The 21483-nt window shown below is 43.0% G+C and overlaps 1 protein-coding gene across 4 annotated transcripts in view; it reads right to left on the bottom strand.

The window, feature by feature from the left end:
• The window catches only part of STAU2 (staufen double-stranded RNA binding protein 2), a 392065-nt gene that overhangs the window by 306412 nt on the left and 64170 nt on the right, over positions 1 to 21483 (bottom strand). Inside the window, exon 1 of one of the 4 annotated variants that reach the window (XM_004436284.3) lies at positions 4321 to 4434. The exons of 1 other annotated variant lie outside the window; for it this stretch is intronic. The gene's annotated coding sequence lies outside the window, so the exon portion shown is untranslated. Of the gene's footprint in view, positions 1 to 3686; positions 3775 to 3950; positions 3970 to 4320; positions 4435 to 21483 lie in introns of those variants that run through there. 2 more of the 4 variants (XM_087420425.1, XM_014792063.2) reach the window with 2 other exon arrangements.

Raw genomic sequence — 21483 nt, 5'->3', positions numbered from 1 at the left:
ATATTTAAAACAATTTGATAAAATATCAAGGCATGTCAATAAAATGTAGAGCAGTTCTATACTGTCTATAGCTTCATGAAATCCACCTCTCCCTCCTCTGTCAAAAAAGTTTCCAGCTAGAGTTCATCCTAATTACAGCTAAGTACTTTTAGAGAAACCTATTCACATCTCCCAAAAATGCTCTACAGCGATATCCAGTCAGGCACATTAGGACATGCAGTTCCAAATTCCAAGCTACTAAATGAAAACAGGGGGGTTTATGGAGAGAAGGCCCTACTAACTGGAGAAGCCTTGCTGCTCACGAAGAATGAAGGGTCCAACATGTCTCGGAAATGTACTACTGATATAACTCACTGCTTCTATTATGAATCACATTTTGCCATCTGATAAACTGAAAGCCGTACAAAATTAAATCTATAAAATCCTCAACAGTTAAATACTGCTTTATAAAATGGCATTATCAAATTAATATATCTATAAATGTTTATATCACCACCCATCCCACAACTGACAGGCAATTCTCACTTGAATGTCTTGTTTGACAATATGAAAAGCACAAACATTTACTATCCCCATTCTTAGACTCCAAACTACTACAAAACTAAATATCAACTAAAAGCTTCTTACTCTAAAGAATTCATGGGGTCCTTCAAAAGCATTAAAAAAAATGTTTTTCATTTTCATTTCTTTTTCAAAGTAGGTACTCAAAAATTTGCTTTTATTAAGACAAACAACACAATTCAGCATAAATTTTAATATTTGGTAAGAGCCTATGAAATATTCTAAGTATATACAAATCTCAATCCATGAACTATTCCAGTGAAAAACTCCACATACCTCCAGCCAAGAAAAAAAGGAAACTAACATTTAGCGGACACCAATTTTATATGCCAGGAGCCACATTTTGCCATTTACATTAACTCATTTAATCCTCATCACCTTGGGATGTGGGGTGTTACCCTCATTTTTCTAGAAGTTGGGTTACTTCCCCATAGTCCATTGCTAGGATTAAAACCCAGTATCCTCTGGTTCAAAGTCCTCTTCTCTTCACTACACGTTAAATTATAAAGACTTGACTTCTTAAAATTTTGCCTGTCACACAAAGCTTGACCTCTAGGACAACATAATGGCAAAGGTCCTATATAGAACTTCAAGGATTTACTCAAAAATCAAAAAATTACAAATATATATAGAAATTATAATTATTATGGGTTCTAGACACTTATCTAATATTTTCTTCAAAATCTATCCAGAAGAGGCACAAATATATCTATACATGATTTGATCATACTGTGCGTCTCCAGCTACTCAGTCTAATATGAACACAATTCAATTTTACAATGTCTAGATTCTTCCCTCTCTTTATTACGATGTGTATACATAAATGATCAGAAACCCAGCGCTCAAAGTGTACAAAAGAAAAGGAGACACAGTGATAGGAGTAAAGAGAAGGTTAGCTACTAAGAAAAAGAACCCAATGTATTGGCCAATTATATCTTGTAGAACCTGATCTTAAAACAGGAAAACCACACAGCCTCACCTTCGGTATTGTTTATATACTAAAAAGTTTGATGACCATCTTAGATATTTTTGATATTATTTTTTGTTAAATAAATTTTATTTATTTATTTATAAATAAATAAAGCCATTCTTTCCCAGAACTTCATCCCAGGCAAGCCAAGTAAGCTAAAATGTAAAATTTACACGGTTTTCCATGCTGAAGTAGTTAGGAGTAAAGAGGTATGATGTATGTAACTTACTCTCAAATGGTCCAGGAAAAAAACATTATGTGTGTATGTGTGTGTGATAGAGAGATCAAGTGATAAATGGTGAAATGGTAACAGGTGAATCTGAGTAAAGGTTACATGAGTGTCCTCTGTATTATTCTCATTCTTGCTACTTTTCTGTAAGCTTGAGATTATTTCCAAATAAAAAGTTAAAACTTAAAAATTACACGGCATTCTATCTGAAGTTAACAACACATACTTGGATTATACAGCAACATTTTTACAAATACAAAACACGGCTTAAGGAAAAATTTAGTCATCTGTGAGGAAATATTCACCATATCCTACCAACTAATGATCACTTAGGAATAAATTTCAAACTACACTGCCATGTAATGAAATGTGGCAATGGTGACTTGAGTTGAAATCCTAGCAGGAAAAAAAAAAGGCACACACACCACATAGTTTGGCGTAAGTGCTTCACAAATTTAATACAGGCCTGCTGCAAAATGCAGCAAATCTACAATTCAAGTGATATGTGATATCTCTGGTTTGCAGTAAAATATAGACAAAATGAAAAATGAAAAACTTGCCATATTACAAAACAATCGAGATGCAGAATGTCTTGGTTTTGATGGTTTTATTAAATAAGAATTTTTTCCACTGCAGCTCAATTCACAACAGTATATTTGAATCATTATCTGAAGAAAGCAAGGACAGAGAAGAAATCTCCTGGAGAAACGTTGCAATCTTTTCTCCTACTAAATTACTATTATCCTGCCTGCCCATCACAATTTCGATTTCAAGTGTTCACCATGCTTTCTTAAAACATAAGGATCCATCAGAAGAGAAGTAATGCTCAGCAAAAGTTCACCAAAATTGTGAAATCATACATTAAAAAGAAAGGTTTTCAGCTAACAGTGAAATACCTTGAAAGGATAATCTATCTCTACCTTGTCTGCAGGAACCACCCACCTTAAAATCCTTTAGTACATTCCCCTAATTGAATGGTCCTTCTCTACCCAAGTAGTTCTTAACCTTTGGGGGGGCGGTCACCCAAACATGGACCCTTTCCAAAGAAAATTATTCACAAGTGCAAAATTCTGCCCATATTTCCAGGGACTTCCAGAACCCCGAGGCCATTATCCCCGCCCCCCTCCCTAAGAATCCCAGCTTAGCGTCTCCTCGATTGCCTCTGCAGAACACCCCCCTCGCCCAGTCCCCGGCGCTCCCCGGGAGGGACGGGAGGCTCTGCGCTCACACAGTGGATTCTGTAACCGAGCTTTGTCTCCGCGCCCAACTCTCTTCACCCCGGCAAGGTCACTAGCTCCCAACCACCCCTTTAAGCCGAGCCATCACGGCAGGAGTTCGCAGGAGCCACAGCAGAACTTGCCTGTCACAGGGTCTATTTTGTCCCCTCGGCCCCACCTACCCTCCCATTTCGGTGCGGTACGTCTTCACCACTTGCCCATTATACAGAAACAGCCGCCCCCCGGCGCCCCCAGGCCCAGTCCCCGCAGACCCTCCGAGGGCCTCCCTCCATCACCCCCTCCCGGGGACCCCCCCGCGGGCCCCCATCCCTCTCCCACGGCGCCGCTGCACCCGCGGCCCCTCTTCCGGCGGGTCCCACCCGGGCCCCGCGCCCCCACCTTCCGCGCCCCCCATCGGGTCCCTGCCCCCCCGCCCGCCCCTCCATCTGTGCGGGCCTCCCAGCCTGCCTCCCGGCTCCTCCCCTCCGGACACCTGTGTCGTCCCACCCGCCCCACACACGCCCCCCATTCCAGCACCTCCTCCCCCTCCCCCTCCCGGCAGGGGCGAGCCCGCGGAGGGCGGGGAGGCCGCGGACCAGCCGCTCTTCGCGGGGGGCGCCGCGCGCCGCAGGGCTCCGGCGCCCTCTGGCTCCTCCGCCAGCGGGGCGGAAGTCGGGGCCTCCCGGACGCCCCGAACGGCGGTATTTACCTTCTGGCCCGCGACACTTTGCAGACGGCTCCCACATTGGCAAACACTACAGAGAACTGACCCCGCTCGGCCGCCGCCGCCGCCGGCTTCCACCCCTCGGGCTCCCCGCCCCCCGCCTCCGCCCGCCTCCCGGCGCTCCCGCCGCGCCCTCCCGCGCCCGCGCCGCGCGCCCCGCCCGCGCCGCCGCTCCCGCGCCCCAGCCCGCCGGCGCGCGCGCGCCCGGCCCTCCGCGGAGCCGCGCCGCGCGCGCGGCACCGGCCCTACCTCCGTTCCGCCTCGCGCCGGCCCGCGGCCCAGCGCGGCCATTGTTCGCGGCGCCGCTCCCGCCCCCTGGCGGCCGGCCGGGCCCCCGCAGCAGCGGCGGCCGCGGGCACTGCGGTGCTGGCGCCGGCCGGCGGGGCCCCGGGGCCAGGGCCGTCCCCCCGGCCTTGGGCACGAGGGCGAGCGAGTGCCCGGGGAGCGCGCCCCGTCCGCAGTCTCCGGGTCCCCGGCCCGGCTCCCCGCCCCCTCGGCTGCAAAGGGTGGGCCCGGGGCAGCAGCCCCTTCCACACCTGCCCTCGGCAGCTGCCTCCCCGCCCCACTGACCCTCTGCTCTTTCTAGACGGCGGTCCGCGCCCCGCTTCCCTGCCCGTACCTTCCCCAGGCTCTCCGGCTGCCCGCCTCTGCTCTGCTGGGGACGCGCGACCATCCCGCGTGTGCTCCGGCCGCCGCTGTGCGATGCACGGTTTAGCGGATCCTGCACCTTTCCAGACTGGGGGGAGGAGGGGGGCGGGGGAGCGGGGAGGGGGTTAGTGCAACCGTCTCGCCCAGAGCACACTGGTGATCGGTAATCACCTGCTCTCCAAGATCGGCAGCGTGGCCAGACAGCCTCCTCGACCAAAAAAATCGCATTCGGTCACATGAAAGAGAAATCCTTGGAACCGAAAATGAGGACCATCTTCGAAAAGTGCCCTAGATCCTAGATTGTTGAGGCAAGAGTGCCAGAAAACTCGAATTACTTCTTGACTCGTCCTGGTTTTGATGTGGGTTACTGATGTCCAGATAGCTTCAACCCAGTTAGGCCCGATGAAATTCAACAGTTCATTTAGTAAACGACACCAAAAATAATCCGACGACAAAGTAAGTCTAGAAATAGAATTATTACTGTGTTTTCACAAACTTAGCCATTGGCATTGTTATTCCCAGGGTTTCTTCCCAGCATGAACAAGGCCTGTGATTTCAGTCATCACCTAAAACCGATAGTTCTGTCTACAACTGGGGAGACAGTGTAGGGTGGTGGTTAAAGGCAAGGGCACCAGAATTAGATAACCAGAACTGGTTATCCACTTGCTAACTAGGAGACCATGCGCATGTTACTTACCCGATCAGTCAGTTTATTCTTTTGTTCAAGAGGAGATTACATGTGATAATATGTATGTAAATGTGATAATATACACAAAGCTGGTTACACAGGGCCTGACATGTGGTAGGTCTCATGAGGTGGGAAGTTAGCTATTGCCACATTTTCCTCCTGGGACCCTTTCCTCTGCTCCTTCCCTTCTTCACCTCTGCTGATTCCCTCAGATATGTTACATCCTCCCTAAATCTGCACTAGTCCTTGATTAATGACTTCTAGCTGCTCAAGCCTAGCATGTAGTCAACATTCAAATACGCACTTACTGAATGTGGTGAATGAATACATGCCCTTCACACCAGCAGTACCAAGGACCAAGCCCCACCTCTGTGCCTTTCCATGGCCTATTTCCTCTCCCTGCGTCCATCATCCCCTCAGCAGATGAGCAAATCATCCTTCAGATCATTCCAACATCACCTCCTTGACGGTCGTTCTCTGCCTCCTCTGAGTGGGCCAGCGCTGTTCTCCTGACCCTCTATTCTCTGACATTGTAGTTATATTAGATTGTTTTTGAGCCTGTCTCCACCCTCCAAACAGTGCATTGTTTACCGGCAGGCTCTGTGTCTCATTCATCTTTGTAGTCCCAGCAGCCAATAGCAAATGGGTGGAAGTAAATGCTTTTGGAATAAATGAATGAGTTTATGGATTTTGAAAATGACTCTGAAGTGGTCGGAAATTTTATTCCCTTTGATTCAGATCATTAAAGTTCATTGAGAACTTTATTTCCACCGTAACTTTTTCTTATAAATGATTTTAAGTCATTGGTTATCCACTTGCTACCTAGGAGGCCATGGGCATATTATATTTAAACCTCAAATAGAATGAATTTTTAAAAGCCATAATTATCCGAGACAAATTGTTTTTAAGCTTGAATCAGCACTTTGAATTGCCGAAGGTATCATCAGTACATGAAATCACCTGAGTGACATGGACAGCCACACATACATTTATGATCTCCTTAGGATTTTACTTTAAGATAAAATATTTGTGTAGGAGTTGAAAATAATAGATATTTACAGAGGAGTGGTCCTATTGGCAGCTAATTAAAACAAAGTAGCTGATTTATCAATGCATCTTTACCAAGTACCACTGAAGTCAAATATACAACAATCAGAAAAAGATAATGCTTTCAAATTCACTGTGGTCAGGTTTGAGCAACCTGAATGGGACAGATTCCAGAATCACAAACCAAGATTTCTCTTCTATCCATGTCCTCTCTTATAACATCCTTTTCTTGACATCTCTTTCCCTGTAAAATTCGTCTAGCCCCCAGCCCCCACCATACAGGTTATTCTCCTTTATGTGCTGATATCTGTACATATTTTTATCATTACACAGTATTTGTTTCTTCTACTATACCTTCAGCCCCTTGAAGACGAGAACAATGACTTCCTCATCTCTGCTTCTCCAGCATCTAGCACAGTGCCTATGGTGATCAGTAAATGTTGGTTGAATGAATGGATTAGCGAATTTGACAGACATTTACTGAGTAGCTACTACAGTCGTGCTCTGCATAATGACAGTTCGATCAACAACAGACTGCATACACAACGATGGTCCCATAAGGTTTGTACCGTGTAGCCTAGGTGTGTAGTAGGCTATACCATGTAAGTTTGTGTAAGTACTGCATGGGAGGAAGAAATTTTCCTCTACCCTTCTAGGTTCTCCTGGCTGGTCTAAGAATAAATTGACAAGACAGATTAACAGGAGAAAAACAAACAAAAATTTAATAACATGTATACATGGGAGAAACCCAGGAAAACCAAGAAACTTGCCAAAATGGCTGAAGCCCTCACCTTAAATACCATCCTCAGCTAAAGACAGAAGAAGGTGTTGGGGGTGGGGAGAGTCAGGGACTTCAACGGGAAGGAAGGCAATTCACAAGTATGTGAAAAAGAGCAAACGTTTGGAAAACAAGTGTTTGGCCACACAGAAATAGAAGAACACAGAAGGGAGCCCAACAAACATTCTTTTCTGGGTTCTTCCCTGTCTACCACCTAGTACATGTTACGCCAAGGTGATAGCTCACTTCCTGAGACAGGTTTTTTAATCGGAATTCTTTTAGGCAGTTAACGGGAAGGTAACAAAAAAAACTTTCTGAGTCTTTTGTTTCTAAAAAATAATCAACCTAAAATAATCCTCATGTCAAAGAGACACATTTTGGGATGGCAAATTTTATTCCCCTTCAGTACACTCTATGATATTCACACAACGATGAAATCACTTAACAATGCATTTCTCGGAACTTATCCCATTGTTAAGTGATGTATAACTGTATGTGCCAAGTACTATTTGTGGCCCAGGGATACATAGCAATGAAAAAAATCTTAAAAGTCTTTGCCCTCATGGAACTTACAGAAGAATGAATGAATAGATAAATTCATAAAATAAACACCTCCAAATCCTTTACCTCTATTAGAATATCATTCTGGAAATTCCCGATGTCTTGGTGTGTTCACTAATAATTGATTGCTTGGGACTCAATATTTTTTTCCATAATAATGACGTCAAAATAGTTATTAAGGTATCAGATGCCTAAACTCTGTAGTAAAAAACAGTAGAAATAAATTACATTACAGATATAATCATTAAGAGTAAAGAAACAAAATTTTATTTAATAAAGGATACAGAGGTCCTTTTATTTTTTATTTATTTTTTTGCTAAGGAAGATTCACTCTGAGCTAACATCTGTTCCAATATTCCTCTTTTTGTATGTGAGCCACTGCCACAGCATGGCCACTGACAGACAAGTGGTGTAGGTCCACATCTAGGAACCAAACGGAGCATGACGAACTTAACCACTAGCTCACCAGGGCTGGCCCCAGAGGTCCTTTTAAGTCTTATGAAACATAATGTTCAAGAAATATTTTTGAATAAAAATAATAGCAAACCAATTATATTTATATTGACTTTTCTTTCTCCTTCATATCTATCATTTTCTCTCTAAAAATCTCAATTGTTTTCCTTGGGTATATGTACACTGTCCACTGTGCCAGAAATTTGATTCAGCTATATTCGGTCTAATATTTTGATTCTAATTTAGTTGTTAAATTTGTAATGGCATTAAGTCTCAATTTCAATCTTACTTTGCTAAAATGCAAGATGAGATAGCTTTATAGTCTGCTTTTGCATCTCAATCTGTGTTTTATCATCTGTAAATTGAGTTCTTTTGTTGAATGTGTACTCACTTGTATGACATTTGTCTATAGTGCAAAGCACTCATTGAAAGTATTCTTCTGTTCCATGGGTTATTTTTCTTCTAGCCTGGGTTCTTCCTCTGTCTTTTGAATGCAATGTTGCATTTTTTTATTAGTATTATTTTTGCTGTAATGATTTACATAATTTTAACATAATTTATTTTCATTTTGCTCCAGCCTAATCTAGGAAGCTATCTCTAGATCTTCTATTAGTTTAGCTTTGCCCAGTAGAGCTTCTGGGAAAAATTAAATTATATTTAGTTTCATTCATTGCATTAGTTTTTAGGAATGGGAGAGTGTGATATTGTGATATAATAAGAAATATTTATTTTGGTGTTCATTCAGGGTTCCTGTTACAGAGCTCCTAAAACTCCTGTAATTTCCTAAGTGACAAGAGTGATAGGACTATAATTTGTTATTATATTTGATTTTTGTTTCCAGCTCCTGAAATAGCTCAGAGTATTAAAGGAGAAAGGAGTGTCTTTTGTTATTCATAACAAGCCCCTTTCAACCACACCTGAGTTTATGTTAATAAAGTGACTTTTGGAAAGCACCTAAGGATGGGAGCTCTGGTTGCCAGGAGAACCAACCATGTGATTAGAGGGTTGAAACTTTTAACCTGACACCTTGACCTCCAGGGAGGGGAGAGGGCTGGAGATCACCAATGACTGATTTAATTAATCATGCCTACATAATGAAACCTCCATAAAAAATGCTCACTGAAGGCGAGAGCTTCCAAGTTGCTGAACATATCGAGGTGCTGGGGGTGTGGAATGCCTGGAGAGGGCATGGAAGTTCCATGACCCTTCTCCCATACCTTGTCCTATGCATCTCTTCAATTTGGCTGTACCTGAGTTGTATCCTTTTATAATAAACACGTACTCTAGTTAGTAAACCATTTTCCTGAGTTTTGTGAGCCACTCTAGCAAATTATTGAACCTGAGGAAAGGGTTGTGGGAACCCTAGTGTTGGGTCACTAGCCTACATGTCCCTTAAGCCGTACATCCTTGAAGCCCCTTGTCTGGGCTATGCACCAGCACCCATGGTGGTAACACAGCCAACAGCTTGGCCAACCCAGCTGTTTCTCATGAGAGAGCGCAAAGACCGTCGCAGTCTGAGGGAACATGGAGGCCCTCTAGGGGGACCTGTTGGAATGCAGGTCATACAGGGACAGACCCCTTGGCAAGCACACAGCCTTTGTTCCTCTGCCTACTTAAGCAAGCTCCTCTCAGGGTCTGGTAGCAGGTGCACACTTCTGTCAAGCTGGCCACCATTGGACATTTCCTGTAAGTAACTCCCAATAAACCTATATGTCTCATTCACCATCTCTGGGTCTTTTCTTCGGTCTCTCAGCAACCTGTCCCACACTGCTCACCCAACTAGGCGCATGGCGGAACACCTAGATTATATAGCCAGTCAGTCAGAAGCACAGGTGACAACCTGGACTTGCGATTGACATCTGAAGTGGGCAGAGGGGGGACTGTGTCTTGTGGGACTGAGCCCTTAACCTGTGGGGTCTGCACTAACCCCAGGCTGTTAGTGTCAGAATTGTTTGGGGAAATCCATACATCTGGTGTCCGAAGTGTTGGTGTGAGTAGTAGAGTAAATAAAAACTGTGTTTTTTCCCATTTAGTTGGTGTCTGGAGAATCAGAGAATTGGATAGTAGTGTGGGAAAACAATCCAGAAAGAGAATCTATAATTTGGCTTTATTCCACCATTTTTACCCTAAATTTCCTATACTTTTCTTTGAATCATATATATCTAACAAAGCCTACAAATGTGCCTTGTTTATAATTAAGTTTCCTTGCAATGGAAATAAATTTGTAAAATCTTTGAACATGGTGGGGGTGGGGAGGGAGGATGGCAAGTGTTGCTTCTTAAGTAAGTTCAATGACTTCAAACCCTTTTTAATTGTGACTATTTTGAGAGGCATCATCTTAGCAATCACCTCTCCATCTTTCCCTATTGTCCCCCCCTTTTCAAAAGACTTCATTGTTCACAAAACATCCTTCTCCCTTCCCATTTATAAAGGAAGGAAAAAACTGAACATTCCAGCTGTTTACACCTTCTCGTTCTTTCCTCTCTTTGGTAATTGTCAATGGCATTCTGAATTAGTAATATATTTCAGTGTAATAAACCAACCTAAAATTTAGTGGTTTAAAAACAACAGCAGTTTCTTTAGTTCAGGCAGTTTGGGCAAGACCAACAGCTTGTCCCCGCTCCGTGCAGTATCCGCGAAGGCAGCTCACAGGCTGGGAGCCCGAATCACGTACGGGTGCACTCACTCCTGTCCACGTTTGATGCTGGCTGCCAGCTGGGACCTTGGCTGGGGCTCTCGGCCAGAACACCTACCTGTGGCCTCTCTGTGCAGCTGCTTGGCTTCCTCTCAGCATGGTGGCTGGGTTCCAAGAAACAGGAAATCAAAGACACCAGTTTTTCAAGGCCTGGGCCCAGAAACTGGCACAGATATGCTGTGAATTCTGCCATATCCTATTGGCCAAGTAGTCATAGGGCCCAGATTCAAGAAGCAGAGGACCTGACCCCAGCTCTCCATGGGAGGCATGTCAAAGAATTTTAGGGTCACATTTAAAACCCCACGCATTCTCTGAAATATCTCCCTTGTCTTTTCACTGTATTGCTCCTGTATTAAAATAAACGTGACATTGGAAATTTCCTTCTATGGATACCTGGCTCTGCATGAATCATGGCAGCCGACCTCCCTTGTCTAACACCCTCCTTGCCCACTGGAGGCCGTTACACACCTGAATTGTGGAGATTACAAAACCAGGTTCACGAGGAACAGGGCTTAATAAGCTTTTCTAGTCCACTCTCCTCCCCAGGTCAAGGGGGAGGCTTTGGGCAAGTTCAGGCAGTTAGCAGTTGCAGCAGCAGAGACATGAGAGGTAAGCTGGAGGCTGGAGGAAACTCCCAGGCAGTAACGTACAATTGTAACATTTAATCATGCTGCGTTTCTGGGACACGCTGCAGTGGCAAGTGGGCCATGATCATGATGCCAGTGAGGAGGTGAGATGTGACCTAGGAAGGGACCAGAAGGCAGCCAGACAAGGACAGGCCGACAGGCAGTGTCAAGAGCGCTCATCACCCAGAGCAGGGGTTGTTCTTCCTCTCCTAGCCCCACCCCAGCATCACCTGCAGGCTCAAGCCATTTGTTCATTTAGTCATTCAGCATATATGCCCGTGACAGGGTCCAGAACATACTACCCCAAAATATGGCACCTGGGCATATTGAAAATTTTAAGCTGAAGAAATTTGAGAAATGGCATGTGCAGGAAGGACTTTCTAACCTTCCTGTGGAAGAGGTCATAAAACCCTCATGTGAGAGGTTATCCCTCTACACCTGGAGGAAAGGAGCATCCTCATCTCGAAAGATGAAGGGACACAGAAAGGAATCTGCATGGACAGGCCTTGCTAAGTTTCTGCCAGTTCACTACGTTTACCTTATTATCTTTGTCCCATCATATCTTGCCATGACTTTCCACTCTTCATCACACCTGGCATAAAAGCACGCAGGTTTAATTGTGTCTTCACGTCTTCATTTCTTCATGAAGGCTCCCATGGCACGTAAAACTTACATTAAATAAATTTGTATGTTTTCTCTTGTTAATCTGTCTTTTGTTACAGAGGTTCCAGTTAAGAACTTAGACGGGTAAAGGAAAAAGATTTTTTTCCTCCCCTATACCTGCCAATGACAGTGAGGCCTACTGGTGTATTAAGAAATCATCTGGTGCCTCTCTGTATTCCTGCTGCTGTGTGGGGCCAGCTGACCTGTCTGCTCCCTCAGCTCAAGGTCCTGGTATTGTTGTTCTCTCCATCTTGCCAACTGCCCTCCCACACACACGCGCGCACGCGCGCACAGGCACACACACACATACACACACCATTTCTTAAGACCTGATATACAACTTCTCTTGTCTAGTACCTGCTGCCCTCTATGCCTAGGGCTGCAGCCACCAGGTCTTCTTCACCTCTTAAGATAGCTTCCCCAAGGGCTGCCCAGATGTCCACGGATAATAAACCACTGCTGCCTCAAAGCTTGGCTCTTGACTCTCTCTTCTTCTTCCCACCCCAACTTTGACCACCAACCTTTACTGAGTTTGAATTAAGTTTACCACACCTACTCAGACCTATTCCAACCTTTTGGAAATGTATAATCCTAACTACTTAATTTGCTTGCAACTGCACTGAGGAGTGCACCCTTGACTTTTCTAAGCGTCACACTGGCAGGACCACCACTAGGCTAAAACAGTGAGTGCAGAAGGTAAAGGAGACACAAATTCTTTACATAAGTCCACTTAAATGTTTCAATCTTCACAATCCTATCAAAACTTACATTTCTACATTCTCCCAATCTAACTGTAGCCTGTGGCAGGGCTTCACCAATATGGTTGGTACACAGTGAATGAGGGTCCCATATCAAGGACTCTCAGAAATTTCTCTTCTCCATCCCCTGACCATCTTACCCATTCTTGTGTGTATGGCTTTGGGTCCTGCTGGGGAGGGAGAAATTCCCCCCATTCCCCTCTTGAGTTCTTATGGTTGGACCAATAATAAAATTGACACAAGACCAGATTAACAGGAGAAAAACCAATTTAATACATACTTATGGGAGATCATATTAATGATGCTCAGAGAGTGAACAAAGCAGGTAGTTTATATATCTTTTTTTACACAAAGAAACCATAAATTTGTGAGGAATTGACAAGACACAGAAACTTAGGTTTGGGACACATAATTAGTGAGGAATTTGAGCAGAGTTTAGACTTGAGGTAGTAAATGAGTAAAAGTAATAAGATTTTTATACAGCCTTCTCAGCCCTGAATTCCCCAGATCTGGTGATAAGGATGTTTATCTCCTGGTGTGGGAAGGGTACCTTTCACATGGGTGATTTATTTCCTGCTTTCAGAGGGAACAGAGAGAGGAGGTGCAAATGTCGTTTTTGTACTAGCTGCTTCTCAAATAACTTTAATTCAAAATAATCAATATGCCATTGGGGGATATTTTAGGGCAGCCTGCCCTGAGCCCCAACAGTCCCCAGTAAGGGGGTCGAGCCTAGGGACCCTGGCCCTTTTGTCAATCTTTATCTTGACTAATCTGCCTGACTCTTGGCCCAAGTGATTGCAGGTTGGGTTTCTCATTGTAATCTTTGCTTTTGGACTTTTAAAATTTCTCCAAACTGGGGTAAATAGAGCTGACTTGTTTGGGGCCCTTTAATATCAGGGGACAAGCAGGGTGTCCCATTGGCCTGCCCAACTTTTGATAGTGTAGTATTAAGACTGTTTTAACCTCATCAATGTCAGTTTTATTCAACCCATTTTTAAATAACTATCTAAAGATTTCCACTCTACTGGGATGCGTCCCATGACTCTCCTCTTTCTTTTGTCTCTTTGTTTCACCCCTATCAATAGTTCCTTTATTTACCTGATTTCTTAATAATCTTTTAAAAATTTTCATCCACCTAAGACTAGTCCCTTGACTCTTCCCTCGGCCTCTTCCCATTCTCTTGTAAATTAACCTAATGTTTTTATAAGCATCCGTAAGACTCATGAAGGGAAGATAAAAGAGCGAATTCGATAAGGCTCCCAGACTGTTGCTCCATTATGTAGCACTAAGGTTATACGGGGTGCTCACGCACAAGGGAGCCCCTTAACCACAGCATTTACCATGACTCAGGTAACCAGCGTATTCAGCAAGTGCATACCCTGATTACTATGACGCCAGTCCCACATGCATATCAAGCATATCAGCTGCTTCATCTGGGGTGTTCCACCTGCATTTACAGAGGGAGTGGGGCAGTCTCCCTTCTCAGGGTAAACAGATCTTATAGCGGCTTTTACCCCATCCACCAGGCTGGCTATTCCCTTAGGAACAACATGCTTTGTGTCTGGATCACGTATAGCCACCTGCGATTGTTCACAATAGTGAGCCGTGGGTCCTGTGTGAACCCAAACGTGATCTTCCACATGCAGCATTCAAAACCACAGACACTCTCCCTAAATTACTCTCACAATCCATTTTCGTAAAAGTTCTTCAAGAAGCTGATCACACCAAGCCACAAACGAGACTCTGTCACACAGTACTCCCTGCTTTCAGCAGGTTTTTGGTTTCTCCCCCCGACATATGGACTATCTTCTTGGTGACCAGAGGTCTTAGAGATACTCTCCGTTGTCCCCACACAATTTTTCCCTTTGTGGCAGGCTTTGAAGCTAGTGGCCTAAGCTCAGACCAACCGAAATCTGAGCTTGGTCTAGCAGCAAGGTCCAACCCAGCACTCTCTTTTAATTTCATTTTAGTTATTATGGATAACAATAACCAAGGGATTGTATATTTCACCTTTACTTATCGGTTTGTATTTCCTTATGCATCCAGGAAACCAACTCCCTGGGAGTTGTATTAATCTCTAAATTCCGTTGGTAACTTTTAGCTTTAGTAACTGATTGCAGCACCGCATGCATGCGACCGTGAGGTCTTCCAGGAGTCAAAGGCTGCTCATTCAAACCCTTTCATCCTCTCACGTCCCAAACCACATGTTTCCTTGAGGTGGGCTGTTCTAGTAAATCCCACTTTTCTGACACCAACTAAAGGTAAACATTTCTCTATTCACATTTCTGACACCAAATTTGCGAGTTTTTCCCACACCAACCAATTTTCCAACTCCCTGGACACTAACTGGATGTCCTACAGTTCAGTCCAATTTTGACACTAACTACCCAGAGTGAATGCAGACCCCACAGGTTAAGGGCTCAGTCCCACAAGACTTTTCCCACTTCAGGCTCCAATCACAAGCGCCAGGCCTTTGGCATTTCTGAACAACTTGGCTAAAAATCAGGGGTTCCTGACTCCTTCTCCACCCAGGTTTGATAATTTGCTAGGACAGCTCACAGAACTCAGGGAAACACTTATGTTTTGATTACTATTGCTTTGTAGTATATTTTGAAGTCAGGAATTGTGATGCCTCCAGCTTTGTTCTTTTTTCTCAGGATTGCTTTTGCTATTTAGGGTCTTTTGTTGTTCCATATAAATTTTAGGATTCTTTGTTCTATTGCTGTGAAGAATGTCCTTGGGATTATGATTGGGATTGCATTGAATCTGTAAATTGCTTTTGGTAATATGGACATTTTAACTATGTTTATTCTTCCAATCCATGAGCATGGAATATCTTTCCAATTCTTTATGTCTTCTTCAATTTCTTTGAATAATGTCTTATAGTTTTCAGTGTATAGGTCTTTTACCTCCTTAGTTAAATTTATTCCTAGATATTTTATTCTTTTTGTTGCAATTGTATGTGGGATTGTAGTTTTGAATTCTCTTTCTGCTATTTCATTGTTAGTGTATAGAAAAGCAACTGATTTTCGTAAGTTGATTTTGTACCCTGCAACTTTGCCAAGTTGTTGATTATTTCTAATAGTTTTCTGGTGGATTCTTTAGGGTTTTCTACATATAGAATCATGTCATCCGCAAACGCTTGTGTCACTTCTTACTTTCCAATTTGGATTTATTTCTTTTTCTTGCCTAATTGATCTGGCCAAAACCTCCAGTATTATGTTGAATAGGAGTGGCAAGAGTGGGCACACTTGCCTTGTTCCTGTTTTCAGAGGAACGGCTTTCAGTTTTTCCCTATTAAGTATGATGTTGGTTGTGCGTTTGTCATATATGGCCTTTATTATGTTGAGGTCCTTTCCTTCTATATCTGTTTTATTGAGAGTTTTTATCATAAATGGATGTTGGATCTTGTCAAATGCTTTCTCTGCATCTATTAAGATAATCTTGTGAGTTTTACTCCTCATTTTGTTAATGTGCTGTATCACATTGATTGATTTGCAGACGTTGAACCATCCCTATGTCCCTGGTATAAATCCCACTTGATCATGGTGTATGATCATTTTAATGTATTGCTGTATTGGATTTGCCAATATTTTGTTTGGGGATTTTTGCATCTATGTTCATCAGTGATATCGGCCTGTAATTTTCCATGTATATGTTGTCCTTGTCTGGTTTTGGTATCAGGGTAATGTTTGCCTCATAGAGTGAGTTACGAAGTGTTCTATCTTCTGCAATTTTTTGGAATAGTTTGAGAAGGATAGGTATTAAATCTTCTTTGAATGTTTGGTAGTATTCCCCAGAGAAGCCATCTGGTCCTGGACTTTTGTTTTCTGGGAGGTTTTTAATTCTATTTCAATCTCTTTACTTGTGATTGGTCTATTCAGATTCTCTATTTCTTCTTGATTCCATTTTGGGAGGTTATATGAGTCTAAGAATTTGTCCATTTCTTTTAGGTTATCAAGTTTGTTGGCATATAGTTTTTCACAGTATTCTCTTATAATCCTTTGTATTTCTATGGTATCCATTGTAATTTCTCCTCTTTCATTTCCAATTTTATTTATTTGAGCCTTCTTTCTTTTTTTCCTAGTGAGTCTGGCTAAGGGTTTGTCAATTTAGTTTATCTTCTCAAAGAACCAGCTCTTAGTTTCATTTGTCCTTTCCATTTTTTTTAGTCTCTATTTCATTTATTTCTGCTCTAATTTTGATTATTTCCCTCCTTCTGCAGACTTTGGGCTTTGTTTGTTCTTCTTTTTCTAGTTCTGTTAGGTGTAGTTTAAGATTATTTATTTGAAATTTTTCTTCTTTGTTGAGGTAGGCCTGGATTGCTATAAATTTCCCTCTTAGCACTGCTTTTGCTGCATCCCATAAGAGTTGTTTTCATTTTCATTTGTCTCCAAGTATTTTTTAATTTCTCCTTTGATTTCTTCATTGATCCAACAGTTGTTCAGTAGCATGTTGTTTAGTCTGCACATATTTGTGACTTTCCCAGCCTTTTTCTTGTAGTTGATTTCCAGTTTCATACCATTGTGGTTGGAAGAGATGCTTGACATGATTTCAGTCTTCTTAAATTTATTGAGGCTTGCCTTGTTTCCCAACATATGGTCTATCTTTGAGAATGTTCTATGTGCACTTGAGAAGAATGTGTATTCTGCTGTTTTTGGAAGGAAGATTCTATATATATCTATTAAGTCCATCTGGTCTAGTATTTCATTTAAGACCACTGTTTTCTTGTTGACTTTCTGTCTGGAAGATATATCCATTGACATAAGTGGGGTGTTGAGGTCCCCTACTATTATTGTGTTGCTGTCTATTTCTCTCTTTAGATCTGTCAATAGTTGCTTTATATACTTTGGTGCTCCTGTGTAATGTGCATGTATATTCTTAAGTGTTATGTCCTCTTGGTGGATTGTCCTTTTTATTGTTATATGCTGCCCCTCTTTGTCTCTCATTGTCTTTTTTGTCTTTAAGTCTGCTTTGTCTGATATAAGTAGGCAACACTTGCTTTATTTTGTTTGCTGTTTGCTTGGAGTATCCTCTTCCATCCCCTCACTCTGAGCCTGTGTTTGTCTTTAGAGTTGAGATATGTTTCCTAGAGGCAGTATATTGTTGGGTCTTGTTTTTTAATCTATCCAGACACTCTGTGTCTTTTGATTGGAGAATTCAATCCAGTTACATTTAGAGTGATTATTGATATATGGGGGCTGAAGACTGCCATTTTATCTCTTGTTTTCCAGTTGTTCTGTATTTCCCTTGTTTTTCTTCCCTTGTATTTCTGACTGCCATTTCAGTTTGGTGGTTTTCTGTTTTCTCTTTATTTATGAGTTGTGGCTCTGCTTTGATTTTTTGTTTAGTGGTTACCAGGAGGCTTGTATAAAAGATCTCATAGATGAGATAGTCCATTTTCTGATAGCCTTTTATCTCCATTAGCCTAAGCAGGTTCCATCCCTTTCCTCTTCCCCTTCTGAGTAATTGTCATGAATTGTTCTTTTCTCTGTTATGAGTTTGTGACTAAATTGAAGTCTTTATATTTATTTTTGATGCTTTCCTTCTCTTTGTCTTTTGTGTTGAATTAAGTGTTTACTGACCTATTCCAATATATAGCTGCAATTTTCTGATTCTATATCTGTCTATTTATCTCCTTGCTCAAGGTTTTGTAAATCTTTGCTTTTTAGTTTCAGATAGGAGGGCTCCTTTCAATGATTCTTGTAGGGCAGGACTAGTGGTGGTGAACTCCCTCAGCTTTTGTTTATCTGGGAAAGCTTTTATTTCTCCATAGTATCTGAAGGATAGTTTTGCTGGATAGAGTATTTTTGACTCAAAGTTTTTGTCTTTCAGTATTTTGACTATATCATTCTACTCTCTCCCAGCCTATAAGGTTTCTGCTAAGAAATCCATTGAAAGCCTGATAGGGGTTCCCTCATAGGTTATTCTTTCTGCCTTGCTGTCCTTAATGTTTTTTTTTTTGTCATTGACTTTTGCCAGCTTTACTTCTATATGCCTTGGAGAGGGTCTTTTCATGTTGATATATTTAGGAGATCTGTTGATTTCATTCACTGGTATTTCCAGCTCCTTCCCCAGGTTTGGGAAGTTCTCAGCTATTATTTCTTTGAATAAGCTCTCTGCTCCTTTCTCCCTCTCTTCTTTCTCTGGAATACCTATAATCCTTATGTTGCTTTTCCTAATTGAGTCAGATATTTCTCAAAGAATTTCTTCACTTTTTAAAAAATCTTAGTTCTCTCTCCTTGTCCACCTGAAGCATTTCTATATTTCTATACTCTAAATCATATACTCTAAATCACTAATTCTGCCCTCCATAATGTCAGCTCTATTTTTTATGGATTCTAGATTATTTTTTATCTCATTAATTGTGTTCTTCATATCCAGAATTTCTGTTTCTTTCTTTTAGAGTTTCAATCTCTTTGGTGAAGTATTCCTTCTGTTCATTAATTTTGTTCCTGAGCTCATTGAAATGTCTTTCTGAGAAGTCTTGTAACTCATTGAGTTTCTTTATGATAACTATTTTGAATTCTGTCATTTAGATTGTAAATTTCTGTGAGCTCTGTGTTGGTTTCTGGAGACTTGTCATTTTCCTTCTGCTCTGAAGTGTTAATGTAGTTCTTCATGGTGTTCGATGAAGTGATCCTTTGCCAGTACATTTGTGTTAGTATCAGGTTGCAGATTCCACCTGCCACCACTAGGGGGTGGGCAGGAGCTGTGTTTTCTGATCCTGCTCCATCTGCTGGAAGTTATACAGGTAGGGCTACTCTGTGTTCACCCCAGCTGTTCGTAGCTGTTCTGCAGGTTGCACTCACATGCCATGGCCTCTATGCTGGGCAGGCAGGTTGGGCACCCTAGGCAGGGCCTCTGTGCTCAGCAGGGGACTGGCTGAGCTGCTGTGCACTAGGCAGGAGGGTCGCCTAGGTGGGGGCTGAGCCACCACTTGGTGGGCCCCCTGGGCTGCTGTGCTACCTGGGTGGGGGTGCCTTCTGAGTAGGCAGGGCATCTTCCCACCTGTGCTACGCTAAGGGTGGGGTCACCCATGTGAGGGCTGAGCCACCACTTGGTGGGTCCTGTGGGCTGCTGTGCTCCGTAGGCTAGGGCGCCTTCTGGGCAGGCATGGCACCTTCTCCCCTGCACTGTGCTAAGGCTGGGGGGCACCCATGCAGGGGCTGAGCCACCACTCAATGGATCCCTCTGGCTGCTGTGCTCCATGGCTGGGGGCACCTTCTGAGCAGGTACGGTGCCTTCTCACCTGCGCTATGCTAGTAGGGAGGGGTGCCCATGTGGTGGCTGAGCCGATGCCACTCTGTATACAGCATTTCCATGGGCGGGGCCACCATGGCATGTTGTGCATTCCTGTGGGCTGAGCTGCAAGTCTGAAAGTGTTCACCCAGGCCAGACTTTCCCCACCTCTTCTTACAGTCACTGGTGGCTGCTGTGTGAGGATCCTTGAACTGGCTTGCTGCCGCCAGGGAGGGGCTGGGTTGTGCTTACTTAGTTCCACTGCCTCTTGGGGATCCAGTCCACCCACCTTGAGATGTATAGGTGCGTAGATCTCTCAGAATCCTGTTATTCTGTGCAGGCAATCCTCTGCTGGTTAATGAATACCAATTAGTTGTAACTTAAAGGGGAGAGACTGAGGGAACAACTCACTCTGCCATGATGCTGACATCACCTATGTCACTTGGAACTCAGGCAGTACTTCTGCAAAGAAACAGTCTTACTGGCTTTCAAGACTCTAAGGACCAGCTGTGTGGGAAGTCACGCCAGCCTCTGTGGGAATTTTTTAAATAGACCCCTCTGGGTGGACACAGCTCCATAAGCACAAACGTTACTGAGTACATGTCACCTTTGTGCTAAGGAAAAAGAAGTGAGCAGAAGACACCCTAGATTTCCAGCCCTATTAGCCCCTCAGCTGGGGCTTTTGTGAAGAGGCACAGCAAAACAGTGAGCACATTGTCTCTGGGCTGAGGGGCTCAGTCAATTCCCTTAAACTAGCTGGTGGCTTAGTTAATACTCTTAGGTCAGAAATGGCCTAACCACTCCCAGCCCACTCCCAGGTTAGTACCACTTTTCCACTTCCATCCAGTGAATAAGTGTCTGTCCCTTCTTTATAGAACAAAAGGAATTAAAACACTCATCACTGGATCCTATCAAGTTGCAGTTTCCCCAGCACTTCTTTTAGAAGCAGGCTCAATGAATACTGTCAGAATCAGCCTTGGATCCCCTAAATCCAGAATACGAAGTCAGAACCAGTCTAAAACAAGATTAACAATACCAAATATGGAAACTTTTGACCTCTGGATTCCCAAATTCCAGACCATAATTAGGACTTACCCAGAATATCATGTACTGTAATTCCATGGAATCATTTCAACAGACATTAATAGATGTTATGTGAGGAAAGGATTAATTGATTAAATATGTCTAAGATGCTGTGAATTCAATAAAGTTAAAGACGCTTCTTTACTGCAGAACTTCTCAGAGCCTTTCTTCTGCCAATATAGATGGAGTCTCCAAGAAGGGATACGATATGCTCTCTGTTTCCCAAACTCGTTTGGCCGTAGGAACTTTTTGGCAGGGAGCACATTCATAGAGCACTGTTTGAGAAACATTGAGGCACAGTCGGAGACAAGCAGAGGGACTCAGCCTATAGATGGAGCTAAAGGCTCCCATTCCCAACTAGGAATTGGAAGATTTCTGGTAAAATAAGATAGTTCATTACATTGCTAATTTCCCCCTATATCTTTAATCATCAACTGTTCATTATTTTAAATAGACTTCATTTTTTAGAGCAATTTTAGGTTCACAGCAAAATTGAGAGGGAGGTATAGAGATTTCCCATATACTCCCTGCCCCCACAAA

This window comes from Ceratotherium simum, chromosome 31 (genome assembly GCF_057802395.1).
Source record: "Ceratotherium simum simum isolate JZ-2026a chromosome 31, ASM5780239v1, whole genome shotgun sequence".
In the NCBI taxonomy this organism is placed as follows: domain Eukaryota; kingdom Metazoa; phylum Chordata; class Mammalia; order Perissodactyla; family Rhinocerotidae; genus Ceratotherium; species Ceratotherium simum.
This window is presented reverse-complemented; position numbering and strand designations above follow the sequence as displayed.